This window comes from Panthera leo, chromosome A1 (genome assembly GCF_018350215.1).
Source record: "Panthera leo isolate Ple1 chromosome A1, P.leo_Ple1_pat1.1, whole genome shotgun sequence".
Lineage (NCBI taxonomy): Eukaryota > Metazoa > Chordata > Mammalia > Carnivora > Felidae > Panthera > Panthera leo.
This window is the reverse complement of record NC_056679.1, coordinates 124,539,547-124,556,815: the sequence shown is the minus strand read 5'-3', so window position 1 is coordinate 124,556,815 and position 17,269 is coordinate 124,539,547. Positions and strand designations below refer to the sequence as shown.

Sequence of the window (17,269 nt, the reverse complement as noted above, 5' to 3'; positions counted from 1 at the left end):
TCACATTTGCCTCTATAGTTGATGCCTCTCCATAAGATCTCAACTTTTCTTTTTTTTTTTTTTTTTAAATGGTGCCATTAAAATACAAAGTAGCTGAAATGAATTATGAGTCTTTTTGGAGCAGGGGGAGGGAAAAAAATCTTTCTTCTGGGATAATTTTTTTAAAGTTCCTCTTTCTATTTGAAATGCTTCCTGACTTAACAGCTTGCAAGAATTTCACAATCCCATGAGTGCAGGGAAGACTAGTTCTGCAGAATAGTAGAAAAATATTTCTTGCAAATTAGAAAATTAATTGTTTCTTTTGCTAACCCTATTCAAGACTTGTTCAGTGGTTTACAAATGCCACTTCCTTGTGGTTATCTTTTCCAAGGTTACTGTGTATGGACATAGATAAAATATCCTGTATAAAATTATGGATGCTATCAAAAGATTCAAGAGTCCTTAATATCACCAGAGATACATCACCCCCAAGCTGTTTGCTAATGAGTACATTAAACCTATTACACCAAGTCAGACTTCTAAGAGTTGTCAAGTTACAGTTTTCAAAAAGTTGAAAATGCATCTTATACAAATAGCTAGCATGTGTCAAAGAATTATTAAACTTGTTAATGATACAACTAGAAGGATGACAAAGCTGACTCAAAGGGGAATATGGGAACTGGTACCAGGAAAGAAAAATTGAGGTATAAATTGCAAATTTAGACATCAAACTGATTAATGGTGTACAGGCAATAAAGCCATAACTGTTCTTTTTTTCCAAATAGAAATCATTTTTTCCAGGTAGAAATCACTTGCGATATATCGATTGATTGATTTTAATTTCATTTTTTATTTTTTTAAATTTACATGCAAATTAGCATATAGTGCAACAATGATTTCAGGAGTAGATTCCTTAGTGCCCCTTACCCATTTAGCCCATCCCCCCTCCCACAACCCCTCCAGTAACCCTCAGTTTGTTCTCCACATTTATGAGTTTCTTCTGTTTTGTCCCCCTCCCTGTTTTTATATTATTTTTGTTTCCCTTCCCTTATGTTCATTTTTTCTGTCTCTTAAATTCCTCATATGAGTGAATTCATATGATTTTTGTCTTTCTCTGACTAATTTCACTTAGCATAATACCCTCCAGTTCCATCCATGTAGTTGCAAATGGCAAGATTTCATTCTTTTTGATTGCTGAGTAATACTCCATTGTGTGTATATACAACATCTTCTTTATCCATTCATCCATCGATGGACATTTGGGCTCTTTCCATACTTTGGCTATTGTCAGTAGTGCTGCTATAAACATGGGGGTGCATGTGTCCCTTCAAAACAGCACACCTGTATCCTGTGGATAAATGCCTAGTAGTGCAGTTGCTGCATCATAGGGTAGTTCTAGTTTTAATTTTTTGAGGAACCTCCATGCTGTTTTCCAAAGTGGCTGCACCAGCTTGCATTGTCACCAATGATGTAAAAGAGATCCTCTTTCTCCACATCCTCACCAACATCTGTTGTGTCGGTTGGCCATCTGGATGCCTTCTTTGGAGAAGTGTCTATTCATGTCTATTGCCCATTTCTTCACTGGATTATTTCTTTTTTGGGTGTTGAGTTTGATAAGTTCTTTATAGATTTTGGATACTAACCCTTTATCTGATATGTCATTTGCAAATATCTTCTCGCATTCTGTCAGTTGCCTTCTAGTTTTGCTGATTGTTTCCTTTGCTGTGCAGAAGCTTTTTATTTTGATGAGGTCCCAGTAGTTTGTTTTTGCTTTTGTTTCCCTTGCCTCCAGAGACATGTTGAGTAAGAAGTTGCTGTGGCCAAGATCAAAGAGGTTTTTGCCTGCTTTCTCCTTGAGGATTTTGATGGCTTCCTGTCTTACATTTAGGTCTTTCATCCATTTTCAGTTTATTTTTGTGCATGGTGTAAGAAAGTGATCCAGGTTCATTTTCCTTCATGTCGCTGTCCAGTTTTCCCAGCGCCACTTGCTGAAGAGACTGCCTTTATTCCATTGGATATTCTTTCCTGCTTTGTCAAAGATTAGTTGGCCATACATTTGTGGGTCCATTTCTGGGTTCTCTATTCTGTTCCATTGATCTGAGTGTCTGTTTTTGTGCCAGTACTATACTGTCTTGATGATTACAGCTTTGTAGTATAGCTTGAAGTCTGGGATTGTGATGCCTCCTGCTTTGGTTTTCTTTTTCAAGATTGCTTTGGCTATTCGGTGTCTTTTCTGGTTCCATACAAATTTTAGGATTATTTGTTCTAGCTCTGTGAAGAATGCTGGTTTTATTTTGATAAGGATTGCATTGAATATGTAGATTGCTTTGGGTAGTATCAACATTTTAACAATATTTGTTCTTCTTACCCAGGAGCATGGAATCTTTTTCCATTTTTTTGTGTCTTCTTCCATTTCTTTCATAAGCTTTCTACAGTTTTCAGTGTATATATTCTTCACCTCTTTGGTTAGATTTATTCCTAGGTATTTTATGGTTTTTGGTGCAACTGTAAATGGGATGGATTCCTTGATTTCTCTTTCTGTCGCTTCATTGTTGGTGTATAGGAATGCAACCGATTTCTGTGTGTTGATTTTGTATCCTGCAACTTTGCTGAATTCATGAATCAATTCTAGCAGTATTTTGGTAGAATCTTTTGGGTTTTCTATATAGAGTATCATGTCATCTGCGAAGAGTGAAAGTTTGACCTCCTCCTGGCTGATTTAGAGACATTTTTTTTCTTTTTGTTGTCTGATTGTAGAACCTAAGACTTCCAATACTAGTTGAATAACAGTGGCGAGAGTGGATATCCCTGTCTTATTCCTGCCCTTAGGGGGAGAGCTCTCAGTTTTTCCCCATTGAGGATGATATTAGCGTTGGGTCCTTCATACATGGCTTTTATGATCTCAAGGTATGCTCCTTCTATCCCTACTTTCTTGAGGGTTTTTTATCAGGAAACGATGCTGTATTTTGTCAAATGCATTCTCTGCATCTATTGAGAGGATCATATGGTTCTTGTCCTTTCTTTTATTGATGTGATAAATCACATTAATTGTTTTGTGGATATTGAACCAGCCCTGCATCCCAGGTATAAATCCCACTTGGTCATAGTGAATAATTTTTTTAATGTATTGTTGGGTCAAGTTGGCTAATATCTTGTTGAGGATTTTTGCATCCATGTTCATCAGGGAAATTGGTCTATAGTTCTTTTTAGTGGGGTCTCTGTCTGGTTTTGGAATCAAGGTAATGTTGGCTTCATAGAAAGAGTTTGGAAGTTTTCCTTCCATTTCTATTTTTTGGAAGAGCTTCAAGAGAATAGGTGTTAACTCTTCCTTAAATGTTTGGTAGAATTCCTCTGGAAAGCCATCTGGCTCTGGACTCTTGTTTTTTGGCACATTTTTGATTACTAATTCGGTTTCCTTCCTGGTTATGGGTCTATTCAAATTTTCTATCTTCCTGCTTCAGTTTCGGTAGTGTCTATGTTTCTAGGAATTTGTCCATTTCTTCCAGATTTCCCATTTTATTGGCTTATAATTGCTCACAATATTCTCTTATTATTGTTTTTATTTCTGGTGGGTTGGTTGTGATCTCTCCTCTTTCATTCTTGATTTTATTTATTTGGGTTCTTTCCTTTTTCTTTTTGATCAAACTGGCTAGTGGTTTATCAATTTTGTTAATTCTTTCAAAGAACTAGCTTCTGGTTTCATTGATCTGTTCTACTGTTTTTTTGGTTTCGATAGCATTAATTTCTGCTCTAATCTTTATTATTTCCTGTCTTCTTCTGGTTTGGGGTTTTATTTGCTGTTCTTTTTCCAGCTCCTTAAGGCGTAAGGTTAGGTTGTGTATCTGAGATCTTTCTTCCTTCTTTATGAAGGCCTGGATTGCTATATACTTTCCTCTTATAACCACCTTTGCTGTGTCCCAGAAGTTTTGGGTTGTGGTGTTATCATTTTCATTGACTTCCATATACTTTTCAATTTCCTCTTTAACTGCTTGGTTAGCCCATTCATTCTTTACTAGGATGTTCTTCAGTCTCCAAGTATTTGTTACCTTTCCAAATTTTTTCTTGTGGTTGATTTCAAGTTTCATAGCATTGTGGTCTGAAAATATGCACGGTATGATCTTGATCTTTTTGAACTTACGTAGAGCTGATTTTTATCCCAGTATATAGTCTATTCTGGAGAATGTTCAATGTGCACTGGAGAAGAATGTATATTCTGCTGCTTTAGGATGAAATGTTCTGAATATATCTGTTAAGTCCATCTGGTCTAGTGTGTCATTCAAAGCCATTGTTTCCTTGTTGATTTTTTTATTAGATGATCTATCCATTGCTGTGAGTGGGGTGTTGAAGTCTCCTACTATTATGGTATTACTGTCAATGAGTTTCTTTATGTTTGTGATTAACTGATTTATATATTTGGGTGCTACCACATTTGGCGCATAAATGTTTACAATTGTTAGGTCTTCTTGGTGGATAGACCCCTTGATTATGATATAATGCCATTCTGCATCTCTTGATACAGTCTTTATTTTAAAGTCTAGATTGTCTGATATAAGTATGGCTACTCCGGCTTTCTTTTGTTGGCCATTAGCATGATAGATGGTTCTCCATTCCTTTATTTTCAACTGAAGGTATCTTTAGGTCTAAAGTGGGTCTCTTGTAAACAGCATATAGATGGATCTTGTTTTCTTAACCATTCTGTTACCCTATGTCTTTTGATTGGAGCATTGAGTCCATTGATGTTCAGAGTGAGTACTGAAAGATATGAATTTATTGCCATTATGATGCTTGTAGAGTTGGAGTTTCTGGTGGTGTTCTCTGGTCCTTTCTAATCTTTGTTGCTTTTGGTATTTATATATATATATATATATATATATATATATATATATATATATTTTTTTTTTTTTTTTTTTTCATCTTTTCTCCCCTCAGAGAGTCCCCCTTAAAATTTTTTGCAGGGCTGGTTTAGTGGTCACAAACTCCTTTAGTTTTTGTTTATCTGGGAAACTTTTTATCTCTCCTTCTATTTTGAATGACGGCCTTGCTGGATAAAGAATTCTTGGCTGCATATTTTTCTGATTCAGCACATTGAATGTATCCTGCCACTCCTTTCTGGCCTGCCAAGTTTCTGTGGATAGGTCTGCTGCAAACCTGATCTGTCTTCCCTTTTAGGTTAGGGACTTTTTTTCCCTTGCTGCTTTCATGATTCTCTCCTTGCCTGAGTATTTTGTGAATTTGACTATGATATGCCTTGTTGATGGTCGGTTTTTGTTGAATCTAATGGGGGTCCTCTGTGCTTCCTGGATTTGATATCTGTGTCTTTCCCCAGGTTAGGAAAGCTTTCCACGATGATTTGCTCACACAACACTTCTACCCCTATTTCTCTCTCTTCGTCTTCTGGGACCCCTATGATTCTGATGTTCCTTTTTAATGAGTCACTGATTTCTCTAATTCTTAAATCATGCTCTTTTGCCTTAATCTCCCTCTTTTTTTCTGCTTCATTAATCTCTTTAAGTTTCTCCTCTATATTGCTGATTCTCTGTTCTGCTGCATCCATCCTTGCTGCCATAGCATCCATCCATGATTGCAGCTCAGTTATAGCATTTTTAATTTCATTCTGACTATTTTTTACTTCTTTTATCTCTTCAGAAAGGGATTCTAATCTATTTTCAACTCCAGCTAATATTCTTATTATCGTGATTCTAAATTCTGGTTCAGACGTCTTGCTTGTATCTGTGTTGGTTAAATCCCTGGCTGTCGTTTCTTCATGCTCTTTCTTTCGGGATGAATTCCTGCTGAATTCTGTGGTTCAGGTTGTGCAGATTGTTGTGTTAATCCTGCAATCAGTTTTCTAGGTGTGCAGGATGGTTTAGTGTTGGTCTGGCTATATTTCATGGACACAAGACACACAAAAAACTTCCATGCTGTGCCGTCATCTTGGCTCCTCCTCCTTGATTTTTAATAAGATAACATCTAGCTTTACAGCATCTAGGCCCTAATTATTAAGACAGGCAATGTTACTTTCCCTTTGAGTGTCAGATGACCCTTTCTGCAAGTATATAAAAAAGATACACATTAGTCTTTTTTCCATTATTTTCAAAGTTTGTATCATTTTTCTTAATGAATCTGAGAGAAAGATGTGGGAAAGCCCAGAATTTTCTAGCAAGAGTACCGTGTTCCTATTTTTATTAGTCTGGCTTTGTTAGCATTTTCATTTTTATGATAGAGACTCAAGATAAAGATAACAGAAACAGGAAAACTTTGTTGAGAATTCCCTTGCTTCACAGTAGGTGCTTTACATGTAGATATCAATACTTAAAGTCAACCTGTGCAAAATTAAGCAAGAACTTGAACCCAACCACCCTCACAGCCAGGTGCTCTCTGGGGATCTCCTGCCAGACACAGTGGACAGTGCTTATGTTACCAGAGTCTGGAAGTCTTGCCTCCTGCAGGTCCCTTCCTTCCCCAGGGCTTCTCCCATCCGCTCACACCTCCTTCCAGCACCCAGTCAGCCTGCTTCCTCTGACTTACCTGACTTATCCTCACTGCATACTCTGGCCTTATTTTGCTGTTTCCCTCTGATGTTATGGTTGCATTATACTGCAGTGTAACCAGTATAAATCAATACTTATTGACTTCGTCATGTTTTGGAAACTTTCTTTGTACAAGCCCATTCATCTTTTTTTTTTTTTTTTCATCTCAATTCACACAGGACCCTGACTTGATTGTCACAGATAATATTCATGAGACTTAATTTCTTGTAAATTGCTAGCCCTTTTCAGTCTATGTGAGGCAGAGCATGCTGGTCCCTTCCAACTAAAGATCAGATATGAACCTCTTTTCAAGGGGCTTAAAATAAATAGAATGAAGAGAAATGGAAAAGCCAGAGAGACACACTGACCCATCTTTGTTTTTTTTAAGCCTGTGCTAAAGAACATGCATTCAAGTCGCTGACAGGGAGAATGTTAAGCCCAGGATGTGCTGGAGAATGTTTAAGCCCAGGATGTGCTCATAGAACTGCAAGTAATCGACAGCCACTGGGGTGAGTAGCTTTTCGCATTCACCAGGAATGTCTGTGCTGTCTTTTACAACTGCCCAAGTCTTAGTATCACGACTTAAATCTCAGTTCCTTAAAAAAAGCTCCTGTGGTTTTTCATCCCACAAACTCTTATAGTGCCCATTGCATGGATCAGCCCGCTGGTACTGTGCAAGTGTGATGTGTTGTCCAGATTTCCTATGTTGTAAGCATGAATCGTAGCTCCTGGTTGCACCTTAGACTTCTTTTTATACAGAAGCCATCGTAGCTGTATGTGAGCTCAATACAAACCACTTGAGGCTAGGGCTGGGAAAAGAAGGATGAGGTTTGGAAAAATGAATTGAAAATAATAAAGGGAAGGCAGAGAGGTAGCACGTGTGGAGGAGGTTAGGAGCAATGTGGAGCTTTGAGGAGGAGATCACCTTTGAAGGAGAGAGCCAGCTGCAGTGGAGAGGATGGACGTGTAGCTTGAAAGGGATCACATGAGCTTTGGGAGAAATGTTAGGCTTAACTTGATCATACACTATCTGGGTCTGTGTTAATGAGCCCTTACTGGCGTTTAATGAAGAAGCAAAGAAATGAGTGAGTGAATAAATGAATGAGTAAAATGTTTTTTTTAATCTAGCCTTCCCCCAAGCTCACTAGATTTCCACCCTGAGATATAACATTGTGTCTATCATCTCTTTTTCTCCTCTCTCCCAACCCCTTCTCTGTTGGCTTTAATTCATTTCAGTCTTGCTTTAGACGTTATAGTGTCTTTCCAAAATATCACGAAAGTCTTCATGACTTGCTTGTAAATGTCATAATAAACAAATTTCACCATATAAAATTGCATAAGTGTATGGTTTTAACTAAAAGATTGATTGCTTATCTTTTGGTCTAATATATAATGTGTGTACAGAGTCCTTAGAAAATATGCTCTGGGTCTCTCAAGCTGTAACACTGGCTGCCCAGAGTTCAGGCTGACCTAAAATGGCTATCTGATTAATTGCATTGCCTTGAAGAAAAGACGGGGTAAAACATTGGTTCGTTCCCTTTATTCCAAAGATTAGTTTAAAATTTAAAAATTAGATGAAATTAACTAAGTAAGAAAATATTCTTAATATTATGAGGAAAAGACTTTTTAAAAAAATCTGTAGTTTTTTTAAACACAAGAATGTGATCATCAATTTTTTTATTTTTTTCCAGTTTTACTTTAGAACTCACATGTCTAACTTCTAGGACAAGACCTATACTTTCAGGAAAGATCCCCAAATCTTTTTAAATGGTAGTTAAACCACATAAAAATGTGCAAGTGTGAAAATGCCCATGTGATTGTCTGAAAGTACAGTTCAAAATTTGTGATTCATGGCGTGGTGATTTTTTAAAATGGCACAGATGAAGCACATTATTCAGTCAATTAAGGATGTAAAGAGGCCTGCTCCAGATCCTTTGAGCTCCTGTCTATAAAGTTTATGTTTTAATTGGTCAAAGTCAGCCTTGTGCACACTTCCAGGCAGCCTAGCTGGTGAATGGTCTTTGGGGAAACGTATCCCTAGACACCTGGAACAATGCAGACAATGTAGGACGCCCTCAATAAAAATCATTGGAAAACTGTGTAAATGTGATTCAAATACGGAAAAGTAGTAGAAATAAGATTTCCAGACACTGTATGCGAAGTTGGGCAGCCAATCCCACGCCCTTGCTATGCTGGTGCCCTCTGTGTGTATGCATGCGTACTCTGCCATGAATAGTTAGCAAACATTTCACATGTGCAAACCATTTCCTACTTCTCCAACTTTCACCCCCAGCCCCTGTTGCAGGATCCTGTTTTCAGGGCTCCTCCCATTTCCAGCCATGCCCAGCATGCCGGGACAAGAATTGGCACCCCCTGCATACCAATTTCGGATCTGCCCCCTGCCAAGCCATTAGCCACCCATCCCCTGACTCTCTCCATGGTCCTGTGATGAAAGCTGAAAGGAGCAAAGAGTCCAGGAAAATTTTTAGAAAGGAGGGTTGTGGTAAAGTGAGGGTGTGGTCTAAATTGAGAGGAAGCAAACAGGGCAGGATAAAGTGGTCTCTGGAGGACAAAGTCACCTGGGCCATTAAAATATAACAAAATGTAAGTCTTTCTTTTTTTCAGCAATTCACAAAACATGTTTTGGGAGCAACTATTCTTCCAGAGGTGAGAAGGGCAACTCACACTAGAAGAATCTTTGGTAGTAGGATGAGGTTGCATGTCTTTTTAAACAAATCAGGCTAACATGTGTTAGGAATGTAATCTTGCAGCTAGAAAACAATAGTCACAACAACACCCTCCCACCCCCCCAACCCTCCCCAAAAAAACCCCAGCAGCATTGATAGATTTCCATCCAGCCATCCTTTTAGCCCCCTTGCGTGATAGAGTACGGACTGCTTGGGAGAGAAAACTCGGGGAGTGGGTAAGGTTCTTCCCTTATTGCTGAGAACCGCATCGCATGGGAGGAGGCAGGACGTGAAGGCGCTTGCTTTATTTTCAAGCTCTGCACTGCTCATCTGGTCCAGCTTTTTGGCAAAGAGAAGGACACCAGCCGGGACCTTGCAGTCCCTCCACTCAGCACAAAGCTTCCTTAGATTAGTGCCCAAACTAATTTTTATGACATGTCATTCCAGTAAGGGCACTGCTGCATTTCACAGATGGGCTTCCCCTAGATAGCGACTGTTGATTGGCCGAGTTGGGATCTGGCTGGATTAGGGAAATTTAAACTGACAGCTGGTCTTTTTTGCATGGAGCATAAAGCCCTTGTTGTTGGAGGAAGCAATGGGGGCCAGTCAGACCCCCCGCCAAATAGGAGGGCTGCTCTTGGCCATGACCAACACTTCCCAAGATAAGATGACTTTTTAAAAACAAGAATTGTGCAAATACAGTTACACTGTACAGCCCAAGTGATCTCAGGCCCTACCTAAAAGATCAGAGCAGACAAGAAAACAGCCCAGTGGAACATGATGTGGGAATGCAGAAACAATTTAAAGAAGCCCGCTTCTGTGTGGAAATCCCAGAAGTCCTAATTACAGGGAACCTGAATTCCCTGGAACAAGCAATAGTATCTAAGTCTCTGCTGGAAGTTTAGTTTACATGATCAGTAGGTACAGAGCAGGGATTTAAAAGGTTTATTTGCCTGAGGAAAGAGCTGCAAGTATTTAGAAATAAAACTACTGATGAAAGCATGTATGTAAACATGTGCCAGGGATTGTGCTAAGTGCTTAATGTACATTAACTCATCCGATCCTCACAGCTACCCATGAGATGGATACCATTATTATCCTTGATTTACAGAGGAGGAAACTGAAGCTTGCAGAAATTAGGAAGCCTCTGGGCTAGTCTGAGAGCCTCGCCCACATTAATAACAGTGTTTTCTAAACTATAGGTCACAATCCATTAAAGATTATAAAATCCATCTAGTGAGTAGCTACTAGGCTTTAAAAAACAGAATAGAAAAATATCAGAGTACACTACATATATTAGGAATAAGAATTGTTTCTTTATCCTTTCAATTCATTTCTGTATACTATATGTGTTGTTGATTGCAACATAAAATGTAGGCTCTTTTTGAACTTTGTATAAATGAAATGATGTCATATATGTTCTTTTGTGTCTTTGGTGTCTGGCTTCTTTTACTCAGACTATTTTTGAGAACTAATATAATGTAGTATAATATAATACAACACAATATAATAAATACAATATGGCTATAGTTTGCTCATTCTCAGCATCAAATTATGTACAACATACATACTGTATATTGCATGATCACACATAGTTTAAGCCAGTTTCTTATGGATGATATTTGGGTCATGTCCATGTTTTTTTGTTTGTTTGTTTGTTTGTTTTTAACTAATACAGAGAGTGCTGCTGTGAACTTTCTACTGTGTGTCTTTTGGTAAACACATATACACACATCCCTGTTGGCTAGGGGATATAGCTAAGAATGTAATTACTGGATCACTGGGTATGTGGAAGTTCACCATTAGTAGACACCACCGAATAGTTTCTTCAAAATATTAGTACCAATTTAAATAACGTTTCTTACAGTCAATTATGGTCAAAGAAGTTTGAAAAATACTGAGTTGTGATTTCTGTGGGGAATGCTTTTTGAGATACCAATACAGAAATGATTGTGTATTCATCTACCCCTGACTCTCTTTTCCTTCCTGCTTGCACCCTCCATCTATAACTCTGAGCAAGGCTGAGAAGGTAGAGGGCTGGGGAGAGACTGCAGAGTCTAAAACAGCTTTAGGGCAGAACAGAAGGAATGTGCACCTGTTGGGTGAAATAGCTGGCTTCCCAGTAGCAGGTTCTGTTCTCTATGTCTGGAAGGAACCTTCCTGACACTTCTGTGACCCTCCACCACTATTCAACTCTTGGCCTCCCTAGGATACTAGGGAGACAAGCCTGGTCCCCTGGCCACTACCTAGCTTCCTGTCCTTGGAAACCTGCCTGGTCTATCAGAGCATTCACTTTTCTGCAGCCCTGTCCTTCCAGAGGTAAGATGTGCGGTCATAGAGACAGCCACCTGAAGGCAGACCAATGAGTGAGTTTTTCATGATCAAAAAGGTAATGAAATAAAAGAGGGACTAAGCCTGCAGCTCCAGAGAGGACTGTCTTCAGAGAGAGGGGAGAAACAGAGGAAAAATAGAACGCAAACCATCCAGGGAGCAAAGGACTGGAGACTGCCTCTCTGCCTTTTTTATGCTGCCAATGATAAGCACATGGAACATCATTCTCTGTCCAGAATAGTCTCCTGCTGGCACAGGGCCACCCAAGACACATGTTCTGAAAGTCTTGCTCTCACTTCCATCCTGACAGAAACACCCAGGGTGGGCCCCCCTAACCTCGCTGAGTGCACACAACCAAGAACTGCCTGTAGGGGAGTGCTCTCCTGTTTGCCCTGTCCTCCCAGCCCGGTCTCCACAGGGAACCCACAGAGAGCTTGAGAAGGAAATGCAGGGCCATGGCATGTGGGTGTGGAGCTTGTGGCCTGAGAGATGAGGGGGGATGCCTCTGTCAACCAGAGGGGCTCTGTCATCCCAGAGCCAGGCCTTATTCTAATATCCACAGATCCTCCAAATGAAGTGGAAGGGGTCTGATTCTTGCAGTTCTCCCAGAAACCACACCAATCCCCTTCTCCGCTACATTTCTGCATTTAGAAGCTGCTTCCACCCCAAGAGAAGAGTGATAGATACTGCAGGGTAAGACACATCACTTCCAGTAACATGAGGATATTTAGAAAGTTGACTCAAGATCAGTAGACCCTAGCCATGTGTGGCATTAAGCACTTGAAACATGGCTAGTCCAAACTGAGATGTAAAATACACAGAGGATTTCAAGGAATTAGTTAAAAAATATAAAACATCTCATTAATAATTTTTATTCTGTTACATGTTGAAATGGTACTATTTGGGATACATTCAACTAAAGAAAATATATTATTAAAATTAATTTCATCTATGTTTGTTTACTTTTTTAAAAAAATGTGCCTTTGGATCATTTAAAATTACATATGTGCCTCACATATACCTTTTGAATAACACTGCTCTAAAATCAGACCACTTGGTCTGTTGCTAATTGCTTGTCTTTGGGAAATAGTCTCACTTCTTTGTGTCTCAGTTCCCTTTTCCAGAAAATAGGAATATTCATGCACCTCCCTGATATTGTTGTTAGGAATAAATGTGTTCATATACATAAAGTGTTGAAAGCAGTGCCTAGCATGAAATAAGTATTCCCTAAATGTTAGATATATTAGTCTTAACATCACCCCAGGTTCTCTGTGAGAGCAAAACTTGACAGCTTCATTAGGTCTTCTACCCTTGTCTCTAGGGGAACCCCAGTGTAGCCACTTCAGTCAACCCAGATGGAATCAATCATTTGCACTCCTGAGATGCCTACAAGATTAATGATTATATGTCTGGGAATGCCTGTCTTTTCATATAGATGCCATATATAGATAGGATTCATGCTGTACTTTATGGTAAACTACTTCCTGATCCTTTGATGAAACCAGATTGTGTCCTGCTCTCCCCAACCCAGAGGATGCTGGGAAGAATTTTCCGTACAGTGCCAATTGGGCCACAGATGAATAGCTGTTGTGGAAATATGCCCTTATTTCTGGTTTAAATAATTACTCCCAATGTTTTTAATTTATCAGAATACTAAGGTCTTAAAAAAAAGTCATGAATAATTTTGGAAATAGATATACACATTAAGAAAGAAATTGGAATCCATCTGGAATTTAGGAATATTTAATCTAAATCTTGAGCTTACATATAATAGTTCGTTATGGATTTTTTTTCCCCCTGAACTGAATATAAGACCCTTGCTTTGGGCTACAATGGTGCCTGTTGTTCTCAACTCATTGAAAAACAAGTTCTGATCTTTTCCTTTTAAAGTATTCTGTTTCCAAATGCTTGTCTTGTTTAAAAAAAAAGAAAGAAAGAAAAAAAAAAAAAGCATATCCTGGTGCCACGAATTAGAGACTACATTTTTTTTTTCCAGTTAATGGCACATTATTTACTTTCTAGATGTGTAAACGAGTAATGAGTCCCTTGAGGGAAAGATAGTATTGAAGAGCAAATAAATTCCATGGATGAGATCCACAGAATTTTAAAAAATGATTATAAACTCATGCTTTCAGCTAATAATAGTCAGGGTTTTGTTGAAGGGTAAGAACACTGAATTGAATTACACAACTGAAGAAAGAGAAATACATTTCCATAATTCACTTTGAATTATAGAGGTTTGATTTCTATGCTCTGTTGTTCTGGTTTAAAAAAAAATCTAAATTATAAGGAGAATGATTTTGTAGAGAAGGCAAAGTTCTTTTTTAAGAGATTCATAAAGCCAGGGTTTTGTTTTTCCCTCCCACTCTGGGCATCACAAATTGCTTCTGTGATCCCGTAAAATATCTCCAGAGACTTATTAGCAACAGGCATGGCTAATTAACACAGCCCGGGAATGTGGCGCCTTCCCTGGATTCCTAAACCCTTTAATCCGGAGCAGGACCCACACTTCTTTGCATGTCCCCAAGGCCATTAAATACTTATCAGAGATCCAATTACTTTAGATCCAGGTCAAAAGGCAAAACCAGACAAGGAATACTGAATTGGACACTATTCTTAAAACTTTAAATTTTAGACTGTCTATGACCACTCAGAAAATGGTGTCATTTACACAGAATTCTGAAGGAGACATAAAAAGAAAGACCTGAGGGAAATGAAGACAGACTTGGGGACTGACTTAATTGAGGCACAGGGATGATGAAACGACCTGTTGAAGTCCTATCCAATTCTATACCATGAGTGGTGTAGTGCTATTATCTTTACTGATCCTTTGGTGTCACATAAATTTAACTTCATTGTGCTAGACTCAGACATTTTGTCTCTATAAAGAAATGTAATAATGAGTTAGTACTTATGAGTTCTGGGTCATATAATGTTAAAATGATATGTGACATACAATATTAAACTGAAAATAGAAACTACAGAAGCAGTATTCTTGCTTGGATGGTTTTGAAAATCAGAATGTTGTTATTTCAGTAAAGCGTTTAAAGAAATAATTTGTGATATCTCCATTGCCAAAATAGAGAATTGTACCATTGCTGAATTTTGTAGCTGATGGAACAAGCAACTCCCAGGGACCAACATTATTTTTAGGTGATTGCTAGGGTGAAGTCCCTTATTCTGTACTTGATCATTTATGTCTTATCCAATATAGAGGGCAAATTTATCAAACTTAAGCTGGCACAAAGCTGAGAGGGAGAATAACTATGCCAGATAACAAAATCAAGGTTTGTCTTTTTGAGGGGAAGGGAATTACAAAACTACATTTAGAAAATGTTTAGAAAGCCACCTTCACAAATACCTATTGAGGATAATCTGCTTGGCACTACTGATATGAAAAGGACCTGGGGGCTGTTGTGTTTTGGTTGAGGACAAGTATCCAAGCAAAACACAATGCAGCTGAATTAATGTAAGAATAAAACTCTAGTGAGGTGGCAAGACTCCCACATACTTTGTACTTATTTTCACCACATCTAGAGTGTGGTTTTCCCTTTTTGGCACCAAATTATATGAGACACAAGCTGAGGTATGATCAAGAAGAAGTGACCAGAATGATATTATATAAGGAACAGAAAGAAGCAGGAAAGAAAGTCCTTTTGCATTGGCATGAGAAGTGTCTTCAAATATCCCCAAAAGCATCAAACTATTGAGACAATACTAGGACCTCAAGTGGAGTGCATCCTTTGCATTTCCTTTACTAGCCATGCTTGTCCACCTGGGGATTGTAAACTTCTGAATGGCAGAGGCCTCTTTTTTGACACCCATGAACCTCTTATCTGTTCTCACTGGGCTGCTTTAAAGCCTTCAGAGGCTTTTATCATAGTAAACGTCTTGATACTTATACATCTCACAGTGACTATAATTTTTTTTTAATTTGAAAGTTTTTAAGATAAATAAAATAAAGGTTCTTATGAAATTATTTGGCCCTGAAAAACTAGTTTTGCTTACAAGTAGAATATTTGGGGCACCTGGGTGGCTTAGTCAGTTGAACCTCTGACTTCAGCTCAGGTCAGTCTGTGAGTTTGAGCCTTCTGTCTCCCTGTCTTTGTGCCCCTCCTCCACTTGCTCACGCTCTCTCTCTTTCTCTCTTTCCTCTCTCTTTAAAAAATAAACATAAAAAAAAAACCAAAGAGAATATTTGGGAATATTTGGAAAGTGAGAAAAATCTGCCCATAAACTGCTTTTGAATGGAATGGTATTTTTAAATGTCTGCAGTTTTAGGTTGATATCATGTTGCTGGTTGACATTTAATTAATTGTGTATTCATTTTGTAATATATATGTATATAAATAATTGCTATATATATTATAATATAAATATACTAAGCCTAGTATTTTTGTAATCCTTTTCAAAAGTAGAGGTCCCAGGGCACAGTAAGCCGGTGACAAGTGGATAAAAGATCACTGCCTGCCACAGTGTCTGTTACATTGTAAGCACTCAGTAAGTATTTGCCAAATCACTTAAAATACACTGGTTTATCAAATAGAAAACAAAATTTCTGGTTCATTTCTCTGCTAAGAGCTTTAGAGAGGGCATTAAAAGGAGAGTGGGAATGGGAGGCAGGGCAGCAGCTGTCCTCAAATTTCTGGTGGATCTGCTCCCCAAGAAAAGATACATCCTAATTTGGTTGTTAATTGCAGGTGGGATTGTCCCCAGTACTGCACCAGGGCCATTTCATGTTAATAGCAGGAAGTGTAGTGCGATCAAACTCTTATTTAGTTCAGGAGTTGAGTCACTGCTCTTCTAAAAAGGGAGGATTCTAAGTATACTGAAAGGGGGAGCTGGTCACTGGATATTGGGAAGGGTGTCTTTTTGCAGGTCTTTTTGAAAAAAGGCAACAGATTAAGCAGGGGATCAAAATATAAGTGAAAGACTTGCCTACCAAGTTAAAAAGCAAAAAAGAACTGAACTAAAATAAAAATAGCTCCAACCCAGAGATCAAGAGGACTATTTTGTCCAAGGAAAGAATAGAAGTAGTCCGCTTACACTCTGCCAAGCCACTAGCTTCAAGTGCATCTTTGTGCGGATAGTCGAGGGTCTGAAAGGCTTTATTATTAAGAAGTTAATGCTTGACAGCGGCCGACTCCACCACAGCAAAATTACCCGCCTTCGAAAGACGGCCTCCTATGAGTCTTGGGTTAATTACTCAAACCTCCAAATTATCCTTCAGGGAACAAAATGAAGCATGAAAAATCAAAAGCAGATCTGTAGCTGAGATTATGAAAAGGGAGTGGGTTCCTTTCCATTTTAAAAAATGTTTATTTCTATTGTAGGAACCACAAGAGGGGAAAGGGAAAAAAAAAAAAAAAAAACCTGCCCGTGGACCAAGCAGGCAATAAATGGCTGGCAGCTGTACAGCCCAAGGGGAAAACAAAATCTGCTCATATAAATATTCACAAGGCAGTTTTCTTTAAATTTCCAAAACAAGTCACCCCAAATCAAATTGCTTGAGAACAGAGGTGCTGAGATGGAGACACCCCAAGTCTTGTTGCTAAAGAATATTTTCACTAGGCACCATTTTGTAAAATAGCTGATATGCTAAATCAAGCCACCTACAATCTACTGAAGATAAAATAACTACTTAAAATTATTTCCCCCTCATATCTGTTAACTCACCCTACTTCCCATATCAGGAAGTAAATTCATTTTTGAAATAATTTGTTTTTGTTGAGACTCACCACC

General features: G+C 38.5%; 1 protein-coding gene across 1 annotated transcript in view; it reads left to right on the top strand.

Moving 5' to 3' along the window:
• Positions 1-17,269, top strand: part of ANKRD55 (ankyrin repeat domain 55) — a 590,869-nt gene that overhangs the window by 364,583 nt on the left and 209,017 nt on the right. The window contains exons 6-7 of the mRNA XM_042939212.1: positions 6,898-7,018; positions 15,943-16,027. The gene's annotated coding sequence lies outside the window, so the exon portion shown is untranslated. The remainder of the gene's footprint in view (positions 1-6,897; positions 7,019-15,942; positions 16,028-17,269) is intronic.